Genomic DNA, 15,277 nt, shown 5'->3' with positions numbered 1-15,277 from the left:
TGTTAGTGTATTGATTTGAGTTTCTCTACTACCCAACCAGCCACAAGCCAGCAGTGTATTGTAATGACAGCAGGTCATAGCAGTGTGTATCCATTGTTTCTAACACAGTTTCTTCTAAAATAAGGCCTATTTAGGTCTGAAGCAACAGATTTGTTTATTTTTGCCAGCTACACTGTATTGTTAAACTAGCATTTTTCAAACTCCTTACTGACAAAACCTCTGGAGCATAATTTAAGACTGGATCAAGTTTCAGATAAAAGTTTTCTCATATTTTTGCTAATCTAGAGGTACAAACTCCAGTCATTGTTCTTTTTCCAGTAAAGTGCAAGACATAATTAAGGAGAGCATACATGTGTGAAGTACTGAGTACAGCTTGCTAAATGTCTTAATCATGTTTATTCCACTGTGAGGCATTTGCTAATCAAATGCAGATAATTTAAGTTATTCTAGGTCTATCTTTAGATGTAAATAAATAGATAAAGAGGAAAAGGCCATGAAGTATTTTATACTCATGAAGTAGTTTATACTGTATCTCAAATGTGACTTGCCATAAAATTAGCATAATAGTTTTGGATTACTAACACCTTCCCTCTCCAAAATATACTAATTTATTGCAATGGAAAAATTGACCTTATTTGTATAAAGGTTTCAATATCTTGGCTTGACACATTTTTCAAATTAACAAAGCCTTGGTCCATACATATATTTTTTTTCTATATAGTTTCCATTTTGCATAATTGCATAGTAATTAATACCTTATAAACAACTACGGCAGCTGTATCCATTGCAGCAGAGATGACAGAGCTGTGTTGCTGCGTTTGGCTTTTTAGTCTAAAGCCATTTAAAAATGGCTAATGGAATTTCATTTTTCACCCTGGTATTTAAACGATGATAAATTTCCCTATTAAAGATCCCTGACATTCTGATATGAGAGTAGATTAAACTGAGTGACATAAGCCTCTGCCCTCTTGTGGCAGATCAGGTTGGTGAAGTAAGCTGACACTTAGGGAATATTTTCTTTAACTTCAATAGGGTTTCTACAAAATTATACGAAGTTTTAAGGGTTCAGTTCCAAAGATACTGAAATCTTCATCTACTCTCAGAGTTTCCTATTGGAGCAAGGCCCATGGAGTGAAAATGAGTGTCCTTTCTGATTCAGCTCTGTCTTTCAAGCTCTGCTTTGACTATTGGTATTTTCAATTAAAAAAAAAAAAAAAAAAAGTCCCTGTGTTACAGTGATGGGTGGAGTTCTGTTTGCTAAAGGTTGCTCAGACATTCTGCACCTTCTCTACTGACACTAATCAAGCTGGTTTGTCATATTAAATATCCTGGCATCCCTGATTACACCACTCAAATCATCAAATACAGGAAAAAGCCGTTAACAGCTCAGTCCCATATTCTATAGTTATCAAAGAGAGTCAGCTGAAGGGGTATTTAATCGAGGTGTACTGCAATAAAAATGTTAGAGAAAACTAGTGCAGGAATGTACTTGTATTACAAGGAGCCTAAGGAGTGTAATTTGGACATTTTGGCAAGGAATGTCTTTTTCAATGTCTTTCAAGGCACTTGCTGATTCAGCAAATTCCATTTCTTATTTTGAGCTTCTGACAGTTTGTGGGTGGCTAACCATGAACAGAAAAGGTGTAATAATAGGAAGAGGGGAGGGGCACAGTTGTGAGCAGAAGGGTCATGAGTAATTTGTGGACACAAGCTAAGAAGCTCTGGGTAAATCAAACAGCACAGGAGGTTACAGTAAATGAGTGATAATGGTTAAAATGTAGCAATACAGAAAAATGTAGCTAAGGGAGACTGGATGTCAAGTTTTGCTTGTCTGTGCAGAGCTGCTCTTATAAATCACTCTTGGAACCAGATCAGAAGGGTCGTTTTAGCTCTGATTAAGTATCATAAAAAGCCGAGAGACTTCCTGAGGGAAGAGAAATAGATAAGAAATGATCTGTAAAAAGAAAAATATAATCCAGAAAAACACCACCAAAAAAACTCTACAGGTTTGGCAAGTAGGAAAAAAAGCTCTGGCTAAGTATAATGTTGTAGTAGTATAATGTTGTAGTAGTATTTACTACCTTGAAACTTTGTAGATTTGAACTACATCAATTAGTTCTGTTTCAATCTTGTGTTCAGTGCTTTAAGATCAGAAATCCCATCTATTTAATTTATTGTGACATCCGTTTAGCTGTTGATTGCTTTTGCTGGCAATATGCACAGGTGCAAGAGTCTGCCTGCTACCCAGGTTTTGAGCTCAATAGTGCAGAGATGTCTCCCCCAGATGCCTTAGTGGCCACAAAGTATTATGATATGCTATTGTATTTAAATACTGACAGAGATATCGACCATAAATAAAACTAGATGGTATTCAGATATCAGATTGCCAAAGAAAAATGGCTGTAAACAAAGTAGCACAAAAACAACAAAAACAAACAAACAAAGCACACAAAAACCCCCCCAAGCCATAACAAAACAAAACCAACCAAAAATCAGAAAAATACAACATAAAAATAGGAAAGTAAAAATATACATGTTCTTAAAATTTGAAGGCCAGATTAAAAATGTAAAAAACATCTGTCTATGCCTTTGTAGTACAGTATCTGCTGAATGTCATAGCCAGTCAATACCAGGGAATATTCCAGGAATCAATCAAAAGAATACTATTGATCTGGGAATATATCAAAGAAAATAACAACAAAAAGTGGAAGAGAGGACAATGGAGCTTTGCCTGGTGTTTGTTCAGTGTTTCTGCTGTTGTCTGTAATGGATGGCACCCTTAATGCCTTTATATTCCAACCTTGCTGCTTTGCCTTATAGAGTTTTAGATATCTTGGCATCAAAATTATTATCTCCCAAACAAATAATAATAGAAAAGTGGGGAGAAAAAAAAAAAAAAAGGTGGTATGTGCACAGACTGAAAATATGAAGAGCCCAGGCTGACAGAAGAAAAGAAGGCATTTGAGTGGGTGTTGGGAGTAGGTAGGAAAGCTGCAGAAAGATGTGAATGAGAGAACAGGAGAGCTAGGATTCACAGAATCACAGAATCATAGGGGTTGGAAGGGACCTCGAAAGATCACCTCGTCCAACCCCCGTGCCAGGGCAGGATCACCTAGAGCACATCACACAGGAATGTGTCCAGGCAGGTTTTGAATGTCTCCAGTGAGGGAGACTCCACAACCTCTCTGGGCAGCCTGTTCCAGTGCTCTGTCACTCTCACAGTAAAGAAGTTTTTTCTGGTGTGATGAATCACTTGTGTTTGCAATGAACTTGGCCCTACCAAACCTATTAGGGTTATGCTGTCTTATGCATTTAATTTAAAACAAAAAAGAAACATTGTGGATTAGAATCCATGTAGTTATGAGGATATTTATTATTAAATCCCACTTTTTAATGTTCTTTGTGAACTGCTACTGTGGGCAGACAGCCTACCATTTCTCAAACATCTGTTTTGAAAGATTTGTGAATATTTGCTTACAGTAGCATGTATTCAACATTTAAGCACTTTCAGCAAATCTTTGAAACAATTAGCTTATAATGAGCAGCTTCCATGGTAGCAAACTATACTAAAATGCTTACAAAAACTTTAAAGTGTTAAAACTCTAACTTTAACAAGAAAAAGGCCACGTGATCATCAGCTCGCTCTTGGAAGCTGATGATGCCTTGAAACATCAACTCTTCTCATCTAAATGAACCTAATCTGTAGTTTGTAACTTCTGGTCACTTTGCAAAATGAAAAAATGCCTAAAAGGGATTTACCACAGTTCATTTCAACTGTTCTATTGGAGGTATTGCTTCACATCAAATATGCATCAGAGGGAGTTATTGTAAGATTATTACAAATTTAGAAAGCAGCAATGCTATGACAAGCGCATAGCTGTTTAAAACCTACATTTTAATTATTATTTTAATCCATACCTCTGCATCCTTAAAACTGAATGTTAACTTTCAGGACTCCAGCATCTGGGTGGTCTGCCCAGCACTCCTTCTGTTGTGCTGGACACTGGGCAATTGCATAGTATGAGATGTTGCATGCCATGAAGAGCTGATACTTCAGATAGACGAGAGATGAAGAAAATATTACTAAGGGATTACACATGAAGAAGTGAGAGCCAGACAGAATACATGTCCTTTTGTAAGACCACATGGCTTTCTAGCCAAAATAAGAAATAAACCTTGTTCTGATGTGTTGATCTATAAATGTTGAGTCACAACAAAAATTACTTAAAGCATTGACAGTAGGTATGAGATGTCAGTGATCTTTAGCAGAATGTAAAACTTGGTCCTCATACACAATGTTTCTTGGCATAGGCAAGGTGAGTTTTAGCATTATCTAAAATGAGAATAGGATTTCAGCCACTCAGTTCACCACAAATGTTATTCATGTTTTAATCTTTGGAAAGAAATGAAAGGTTTTCCAGCAGAGAATTTTATTGGTTGTTCAGAGTTTGAGATACATCCCCTTTAGTTAATGCTTTAATACCTTGGATCCAAACATCTATAGGCCCACACAGGAATTCTATCCAGAATCAGATCCTGTTTTCTTGAGAATTCAAGCATGCTGCATAACACATCTGCTAGTAGGATATGGAAACTCAAGACCATTCATCTGTTATTGATAGACCTCTTGGTCCAGAAGTAGCCACAGTGCTCTCAGTAACAAGAAGCAATTTCTATCATGACTTCAGTGGCCTTGTGCATTTCTCTTAATTGCTTCACTCCAGCATCCTCTGTCTTTGTTCCCTATGTCTTATGTGAATTGCAGTCTCATGGATCATATACTGTGATAGTGAAAGATACTGCATTTGTGAGAAAGTAATGAAAACTTAAAAACATTCATTTAGAAGACAGACCTGAAGTCCAGACATTTGGAAGTGGCTCCTTTTTTCCTTAGTGGTCAAACACATTTTAAATACTGTTGTAAAATATACATTTAGGACCACAGTGATAACATGTTCCTTCACTTTCTCTAAATAACAAAAGAGTTCTTGCAAATTGTGCAGATTTTAAAGACATAAATCAAATAACTGATGGATTCCAGTACCTGAAGGGGGCCTACAGGAAAGCAGGGGAGGGTCTTTTTACAGGGGCTTGCAGTGAGAGGACATGGGGTAATCGTTTTAAGATGAAAGAAGAGAGATTTAGGTTAGAGATCAGGTGTAAATTCTTCAGTGTAAGGGTGGTGAGACACTGGAACAGGCTGCCCAGAGATGTTGTGGGGGCTCCATCCCTGGAGGTGTTCAAGGGCAGGTTGGATGGGGCTCTGTGCATCTGTTCTAGTGGAAGGTGTCCCTGCCCATGCAGGAGAATTAGAACTCGATGATCTTTAAGGTCCATTGTTCTCTGTGATTATCTGCATAATTGCCCATTGTATTCAGTGTATTTTAGTAATATTCTAATTGCTATTATGTTCCTGAAAATGTCATATTTCTAGTCAGTGTCAACTGATGGTATATGTGCTTGGCATCATAAATTATATATCATATGAAAGAATTTATACTTTGCTAACTTGGCAAATTTGAGGGAGGGGAAGAATCTACTTTTTAAAAAATTATATTTTAAGTATCTTAGTATTGCTTTAGACTATGGTTTTGCACACGTAATGAAATTAACATCTCTGAATAAATTGTGCAAAATGACCCAAAAGACTACTTGACCAAAATGCCCTGTGAATACATTTACTTTCAGCTTTGAGTGTCTGCATCCACAGCAAATAGAAGAATAAGGTACTTAGTAACAATTTTTAAAAGCATAATAAGAGAAATAAGCTGTGGTCATATTCAGCAAAAATTCTGAGGCTGGTTCTTCTTCTACTCGTAGGTATATGTATTTCAGCTTTTAAAGGCAAACATTATTTCTGCCTGATCTTCTCTGAAGCAATGTGAGACAGTTCTCACTAAATATGAACAGCTGTGCAGCTTCAATAGCATAACACTAAAATGTAAACAGGCTGAACTTGCATTTGATGGCAAAATAGGGCATAGATAGATGCTGTGTTAACTTTATCAGATTCACTGTGTTATCCTTTAGGCCTGAACTCAGACTTTTAGTTAGTTCTAATCAGAAGACTTCTGCTTTCCTTGTTGGAGATTTTTCAAATAAGAGTCTTCTGGATACAGATAGAGCAGAGCCTGCATTGTATCCTTTGCCTGCAAAATGTATATCTTAATAGCAGAGCGGTTATTTCACTCATAGGCCTTTTGTTTTGTTCTTAGAACATTTTGTGGTACCTGAAACCACAGAAATACAATTATTCTTTGTTTCTTTGGGAAGGAGGTCTAATTAAGCGGGTCTCCACTGTCACAGGCACAGCTGTGAAAGATTTGACTGTGACATGAGTTATGTATCCCAGACTGAAGGCAAGGTTGCTCGATAGGTTTATTATTTGAGAGACAATCCACAACAAAAGAGATAACTGACATCAGAATAATGCAGATACAATTATTTCCTTGTTTTAGGTAATATTTTTTTTTGACAAGTACAGTAAGTTGCTAGTTGAATGTTAGCCTCTTCTTTAAAAGACTAAATCCATTACTGAATAAGCTTATATGATGGGTTAGAGTCCAAGAGAAACTAATTCTATTTAAAGAAAATATCCCATTTATCTCTAATATGTTAAAATGACCCAATTCATGTAGATATTTACCAAGAAATAAATCTAACTAAAATATCAAAAAAACAATCACAAAGAGACCAAGTATCAAAAATTAAGTTCAAGGGCCATCCTTTTTTTGTTTTAATTAATTTCCTCAGTACCCCACCTATAAAAAGTATACATTTCCATGTTAATCTCGTTTCTGATATTTTGTAGTTAAGCTCTTTCAGGCAAGGACAGAGAAATATCTAGCTTGCTTTTGTAATGCAAATCTTGCACTTTTCAGTCAAATGCTTTCAACTTCCTTTGTCAAGGGTCAATGACTAAGTCTCAGTGGACTTCCACAAAAGTAGATACAGATGCGAGAGGTCCATTTTATGATATATGTGTAAACAACTGAAGATGTTTTCAATGGGAAATCAATCCTTCCTGGAGCTGAGAACTCTGAACTTTGAAATCTGCAATGTATTAAAGAAGCTCCAGCAGATTCAGTCTCCAGGCTACTATAAAATGGAGTGAGCCTAGAAAATAATTTGGGAGCTGAACAAAGTGTAACAAACTCACTTAGAAGTATTAAAAGTATTCATTTTCATAATTTTACATTCAGAACCTTCCACATTTCCTCATATTGAATTAAGTATTTTGCATTTTAGATATACTTCTTTATTTTTAACCCCGGGTGTTTCCTTTCAAATGTTTTTTCCTTGAGACTTATCTGCTATCAAGCCTTTTTTTTTTTTTTTTTTTGGCCAAGGATTTCAACATTTGAGGCCATGGAGCAAAACTGCAGATTTTAAAAAATGTAATTAAATAACTGTCAACCAACCATACAGGTAAAGGAACTTTGAATGACCTGAACTTTACAGAAATGGAGACGTAAACAGGAGGAAACACAGAAAACATGGAGGGGATAAGATACAGATATGGGGTATTATTATTGTTGTTAGCGTAATAATCTACCAGTCTCTTTTCACTTGGCTGATTGACTTCACATTTCCTTTGAAAACTGTTTCCTTTGAAAACCCTGTTATTTGCATTAGTCTTTTCTGAATCTTTTACTATCATAAATTAAACCAGTGAGTTTTTATCCTGATAAGAGGATAATGATAATTCTGTAATGTCTAGGTAAATAAAAAATGCAGCTAACATTTTCTGAGCACCTACAGGAACAAAGCTAAGTTTAAAAACTTTCAGGAAAACAAAGAAAATTTGTAAGGTATTTCTTAACAGACTACTGTATTCTCATTTTCCTGCTTATGAAAAAGAGAGGAAATAAATTGTCAAAAACACCTAAACTGAAATTTGACCTTTTCAGTTAAGTTGCGAAGTTCCATCATCTTTTTACAGCCCTCATAATGGACCAATAACAGTCCTTTAATCATAAGTTCATGATTCACCCTTTGACATTTCCTGCATTCTGAGCTTCTCCATGAGGTAGATACAGTTGAAGCTATGAGCTTGTATGTGCTTCCCATATGCCACTCAGAAAACCTTACGTGGTTCCTGGAATTGATTACCCATTGTAAAAGTGTATGCCTCTGCCATGGTTGTTTTAGGAGCACTGAGAATACATCTCCTTTCCTTCATGGCTTCATGTGAAGGATGTTCTGCAGTGCTTACAAAATGGACTGCTGATATCTTCCTGTAAATTATTTTGGCATGGGTACAATTCTTCATATTTGCTGTGACACACTTGAACAACAGTGGCAAGGGTCATAACTTTTCAACCATGTTAACTGAACTCTGTTCAGAAAAGATCTAAGAGTAAATTACAAAGTTGTAGTAGTCTAATGACTTATCTACATTATTATTACTACTATTGGCAAAGAACAGTAAAAGAAAAAATTATATCATAGATGGATTTAATGAGCCAGCTAAGGTTATTCAGTGTTATCACAGCAATCAGTCTGACTGTATATAAAATGCTTTTCCGTGAATATTTTTTCAGCCTGAAGAATAATCAGTTATGCATCAAGGTAGGCTGACTAACAATTTCATATATCTTGCCTTACATACTAAACATACTGTTTTAAATCCCTCCCTTTGAAATCATTACTGCATTGGGGTTCAGCAGTGTAGTAGATTATCACAAATTCCAGGAATCAGGCAGCTGAAAATCTATACCAGTTGCTTCAAAATACAGGAGTTTAATGTATGATGAATGGCTATTTATAGTATGTATACCACTGGTGTGAATAACAATTTATGCCATAAAAACTGACAGGTTTCTCTCCTGATTTTCCAATCTAGTACTGAAAATAGTAATGCTACTGGGTTCCACATTGCCAACATATTACTATCACTACACAGAATTTGGCTTTTTTTACCTTGAATTAATGTACAGTTCATTTGCTTTCCTGTCCCTCCCCACTCATTTTCTCCTCTTCCTACTCTCCCTCCTTACCTCTCTTTGGTTCCTGTTCTATATCTGCTGCATCTGCCAGGCAGCTAAATTTTAAAATAGCTTTTCCCTTTGAAGTGCTAATGCCAGCACTACTATTGCTATAGAAAGTAACTTTACTGACTGTTGTGGTTTGCTTTTACTCTTTGTTTTATGTATTTGTATGTGCATCTGTAAGGTGTTAATGTGATTTAACAGTGAAGAGCTGGAAAAAAATGAAGATAAATAAAACTCAATTCTGAGATTTTTTGATTTTTTAATTTTTTTTCTAAACACAAGTTAAATCCCAGTTGCTCTACCTCAGGCTGTGATTTTGTCAGATCTCGCAAGCTAAGCAGGTCAAACATGGCGAGTAATTAGATAGCAGACCTCTGAGGAATATCCGAGGGTGCTGTATGTGGTGGCACTGAAGATTCAGTAGCTGCCACTATGCCTTTTCAGTAAGTGTTAAATCATTGCTTATGTTGTTTTTTCTTCATTCAGTCCATCAGTGGCTATTAAACATGACAAGCCTGTTCTGAACTTCTTCAGAAAACCGTAACAATTTCCTTCTTGCCAGAAGCTAGGAGGATGTTCTTCTGAAAGGATCACTTTGTACATACTCTTTTTATAGTCTTTAACCATCTGCTAGTGGCCAAGGAAAGAAAAGCAGATGGACTATACACTGGAGACAGAGCACAGGACCTTTGATCAGTTCCAGCATGGCATTCATATGCTTTTTTAATATCCAGAACTTTCTTCTGTATTGAGAACTAGAGCCATCACAGTTGTCATCTTCAAGATTGTTCTTTTTGCTGTGGAATAAAATACGTGTGTGTATTTATTTTAAACATCTAAACTTACCTTATTTACAGTAATGACCAACTGCTCTAATGTAACCATTATACACAGCATTTCATACTTGGGTTTTAACCTTAAAGAGTTTGGGAGTCCTTACTGATACTGTGAGATTTAGAAAGCTCAGAGGTGCCCATTTAAATATTTATTTTGTTCTTCTGCATTGGGAATGTTTCATTCATGAGTGCTTTGTATCTTCCATGTAAGTTGTTTCATGTTTTAACAGCTATAGAAGAAAACTGATTAATAATACAGTCGCTCATTATGTGTGCACTGAGAAAATCATTTGCACTATTCAGATTACCCTCGAGTTTTGGGAAAGATAACCTGAGATAACTGTTTCCTGGTCTGTGTAAGTCAGGAATGTGCTCATACTCTAGCAAGCTGAACAGTGGGTCAAAGCCTGATGGGTTGTCCTCTTGTATGGCTGTTGCTTTGAGCTGATCCTCTGTGCTTACAAGAAAGTACAAAAATCCTGTTTCCCTGCACAAGTCAATGGATTATTCTTTCACTGCTTGCTCCAAGGCAGTGTCAGCTCACTGTACCCCAAAGGATTTTTCCCTTTTATAAGCTTTTTTTTTTTTTTTTTCAAGGTTTCTGCGGGCAAATTCAAGAGATACCCACCTGCATTTTTTTCTTCTTTTTTTCCTAGACTTGTTGAAAAGGAAATGTAGGTGGATAAGCTGGACAGGTTACAGAACCTGAATCTCCCCATAGAAGTTGAGAATTAAAAACTCTTTCTCCTGTATTGGAATGTATTTTTTATTTAGCAGGTCTTTGGGGTGTTTGAATGATTGCTAGATATACCAGTTTCAGCTCCCAGAGTAAAAATAATTCTCATGAGCACCTTAAAGGAAGGTGTGCCTCTGAAAATGTGAGGTGGGAATTCTGTAAATCAATTAATAACAGTGTGTATATTTATATCTGAGATTTATCACTTTAATAACAGCATGTATATTTACATCTTAGATTTATCACTCTGTGACACAGCTTTGCTATTGTGCCCAACGGCTGATCAAAATTTGGGAGTTTGCAGACTATTCCCACTAGAAGGAGGACCTGTTAATAGAGATTGATTTTCTTTTCAGTGCAAACCCATTTCTAAAAAGCAACATTAAAAAAACCCTGTATCCTTAGGCATATCAGAAGTTGTACATATTGAAAAAGCTTTTTTCAGGCATTCAACCCATGTCTGCCTGTGCCAGCAGTCCAAAACCTGTCTAATTTTTGTCCTTGCTACCTGTTCTTTGGCAGTAATTTGACATTAGCTCCTTCTACGTATGGGCTGTTCCTGCATGTTTATGTATGTCCTGCATACATAGTCTCTATTTCTTTCACTTATACTTATTTTCTGCTTTAAATATTTTGCAAAACTGCTCCACCCACTTAATTCACATTCAGAGCTGGCTCTTCCAAGCTTTTGTTTTGTAGAGAGACATGTAATTGTGTTTGGGGTTTAGAGACTACAGTCATTCCAGAGCAAAGGTGCATAATGGCTTCTTACATCTATCTTAAATGAAGAGGGACAGTTATACCCAAGAGCTGCAATGAGGTTTACCTGACCTATAATTTTACAGCATTAGAAACCACATTTCAGCTGAAACTTCAGAGCTAGCAAAACAATAAAGGACACGGTTCAGCATTGTGGTGTAGTGAGTTTTCCTTCCAGTGATCTCATGTCTGTTCCTCCAGAAGCAGGAAATGCATTAGGGTTCTGAAGGGCAAGTCTGCAAAACCCTTTGCTTTTGGCTAATTGTACAGTTCCAGGAGGATGCTCAGAGATGTCATAACTGCAGCCCTGTCTGCAACTTATCCAAGCTGCATAGTGATAATTTTGGACTGTTTTCAGAATGAGAGAACTACAAAAGCAATTTTACTTTTAGTTACAGTCTGCTCTGATTCTGCAGAAGGCACAACTAAGCTGGCCTAGCAATCTGGAGTAATGTCTTTTTTTGGATCATCTGTTCCTTGCTGTGACTGTTCATTCACCCTTCCTATTTTCTCTCTTTCTTCAGTTCAATGCCTCTGGTGACACAATTTAGAGCAGTGGAATGGAGATATGAGTGAGGGTATTTAAAATCAAGGAAAATTTTAAAAATCAGAGATAGAGTGTATGGCAGTGTGTTTCAGCTTCAAAAATTGTCTACCGTTGTTTGGAATGCCTTCAATAACCTTTCAAGAATGACCAAATTGCCCCATTTTTAAAAAATAAATATGTCATCTTTCAACACCATTGATGTCCTCTCAGTAACTTGTGTCTATTGCTTTGCTGTTAATAACAGTCATCATGATTTCAGTGAGAAATAGTCATTTAATGATAATTAAGATGTCAGGATTTACAATGCTGAATCACTAAATAACCATGAGAGAAAACACACTTTTCTGGAGTATTTCAAAGGTTGGTGCTGTACTGAATACCAGATATTGCCTATGTCAAACCCTGAGGTTTCAAATTATAAAGTTTCTGTAAATTTTAAGCAGATTGAAATCCACATTTGTCTAGATAATATCAATTATTTTTATTACACTGTGAAAAAAAGGCCTTTGGAGAATGTGGAAATGTTGAGTTAAATTCACTTTTAATGAATTCTAGTGATGAGTACAGAAAGTTAGATTGGTGCCACTATTTGTCAGATGTTTAATTCTGTTAAAAATAATTGAAAATCGAGGCAAAAGACATTCTTGCTGCCTTGAGTTTTAGTCTGTGCTTCAAACTGAAACAAATATGCAATCATAATTCAACTGAAACCACAGGTTCTATGTGGTAGATGGAATTAGTCGTAAATCAGGCCAGTTTCATGAACCTTAATGGATAAATAATTGTGACTAAACATTGAGTATTCAGCCTTAAATCAAGCAAATGTCATACAGCCTTAAGGCTGGAAATACTTCACCTAGCTGTACTAATACAGTTAGCTTTTTGTTTTACTAAATCAGGAATGATCCTATCACAAAATATACTTCCTTCAATATAATATATGTTCTAGAAAACTTATATGTTTATATTTTATATAAGCTACTGTAATTATCAATCTCATATCAAATACAGTGACCCCTCAGAGAAAATGCAGCGAATGAAATCCTAGCCCTGACAGAGGAACTGGCAGAATTTCTTTTATTTTTGTGTGATCAAGATCCTGTCTGAAGTCTGATAGAGATGCGGGAAGACTAAAGGTCTAGCTGTGACAGCACCGAAACTTGAAGTGATCCACAGTATAGGCACACATATTCCTTGAAATGTTTCCAGTGAATCTGTGTCCATATAAATTCAGATGTTGCAGTATTGGAAGTATGCACCTGTATGTAATAAAAATCTCTCCATCTTATAAAACCAATAAGGCATCGGCAAGGATGTTAATCCTTTAGTAGAAACAAAAACTTGCACTTCGATAAATAAAAACAATAAAAGAAATCCAGGCATTAAAATTGAGCATGCTTTTGTAGGCACATAGCCCTACAGAAGTAGTCACTGAGATGATTAATGAATGAAATTGCCAATGCAGTTGACTTCTGTGATAAGGAATCTGGAGAATTTTCAAAAATACTCAGAAGAAAAAAGTGAAAAGCATTGAAAATTGGTCCTTTCTCCCCTCTCTAGCCATGGTGATTCTTTGAGACATAGCCCTAGGACATTTGTAAGTAGTAAATCTAGCACAGCAGACAGCCTGGACTTTTACCGGGCTAGCCATATACAGTTTTCTCCTTAATCCTTTTAATTGTACTGTACTTTTATCCTTCTATCACAAACATATGACACCTCACCTGCCATCCTTTTAACACCTGTGCTTATTCCAGACTTTAATGCTAGCCACCTGGAAGCAGGTGTCTGTGTGTGGGCAGCTATTTAAACAGAAGGGATGAAAACTAGTTAAAAAATGGTGAAGCAAATAAGGAGCTGCAAAAGAAGATCGATGCATAACATGGAATTTGCTAGATTCTTTAAGAATCAGTCTTATTATTTCAGTATCTTTTAATAATTTCACTAATAATATTAGAAAAACAGAAAATATGCAATTAACTGTTGATTCCCAGCTTGTCAACAGCACACAGGATATTGGAGCCAAGAAATGTGACATCATAGAATAATAAAATTTAAGATTATGCACCAGAACCTAAGAGAAACTTTTGTTATAATCTAGCAGTTTGAGAGTCAAAAGTGGTACAGCATGAGAAAAAATTGTTGTTAGTACTGAGCACAAGGCAGAATATAAATTGTCAACCTAAGAAAGTCAAGAAAGTAAGGCCAATCTCATCTTTATTTTTGTTCAAATGGAGATGAGAGAAAATGCTGTTAAGCACATTACTAATACAAGTTTACCAGTATAAAATTTTGTGTATATATATGTGTATAAAACTCTGGCCATCACTGTGTAAGACAGGCTAATTCAAACTGTAATTCACCATAGACATCATCCGGTAACCACAGAACTTGTTTTATGAAAAGAGATTAAAATAGTACCTGGGTCAATTAAATAAAGACTTGAGTGTTGCGTACAAATACATCAAATGGTGAACAGAAGAGAACACAACATCATTGAGAGAGAAACAAATGAGACCATTTCTAATCAGAAGAGTGATGTTCAGGCACTGCCTTCAGTAGAAACAGTGAAACAAACTAATACTATGTGAAACTAATCTAATACTATGTAATTATGTTGGAACACCAGTACTAAGTGCAATGAAGCAATATGGTGGCTATAGCCAAAACCAGTTAGAACACAATAAAGAAAATCAACCCCATATGAAAAACAGACACCAGAATTAAAAGAAAACTTTGTTTAATCAGAATACTTATCCAAGACACACTTTTAAAAGCAAAATCAGAACTGGCTCTCTCTGACAAATCTCTGTCAAATGTAATTGGGCTGTGTCAAATAATGAGATTACTTTATATGCTTAATTTTATAAGTTCAAAATTGGCCTTACTGGTGTTCCTGTCCTACAGTAAGAATGGCTTGCATAATACATGGGAACCCTCAGAATTCACAAATGTGAAGAAAATGTGAACATTTTGAAAGAGAGTGCAATTAAGATTTTTGTCTGCAGAAGGCAAATAAATATTATTTTTAAAAGAAAATTCAGCTGTAATTTTCAAGTGTTATTGTTCCAAATGTGTAGTCTAAATGCAAGCATTCAAGTACTAAACATGGAGATTTTAGTCCTGCTGCAAGTGCAAACCACAATGCAACCTCAGCTGTGGAGTTACAAGTAATTACTGTTTTTTATACAACTAACAAAATCTACAGCATAATGGGAGAGGAGAAATAATGGTATGTGTGTCATGTAAATGAAATTTTCACGGAAGAAAGAGCTCTACTTTTTAATTTCATTTTCTTCTTGCTCCTTACACAGCTTTAACCCTCATTGTCTATGATTATTTAAGGTCTTGTTAGAGTTTTGGGGGATGTTTCTATGTAAAGCTTATGAATTCTGTTTGATACCTG

General features: G+C 35.9%; 1 protein-coding gene across 7 annotated transcripts in view; it reads left to right on the top strand.

The window, feature by feature from the left end:
• The window catches only part of LOC127384259 (heparan sulfate glucosamine 3-O-sulfotransferase 1-like), an 82,238-nt gene that overhangs the window by 12,471 nt on the left and 54,490 nt on the right, over positions 1-15,277 (top strand). The window lies entirely within an intron of this gene.

The sequence above is a fragment of the Apus apus genome, chromosome 4 (assembly GCF_020740795.1).
Source record: "Apus apus isolate bApuApu2 chromosome 4, bApuApu2.pri.cur, whole genome shotgun sequence".
NCBI classification, from domain to species: Eukaryota; Metazoa; Chordata; class Aves; order Apodiformes; family Apodidae; genus Apus; species Apus apus.
This window is presented reverse-complemented; position numbering and strand designations above follow the sequence as displayed.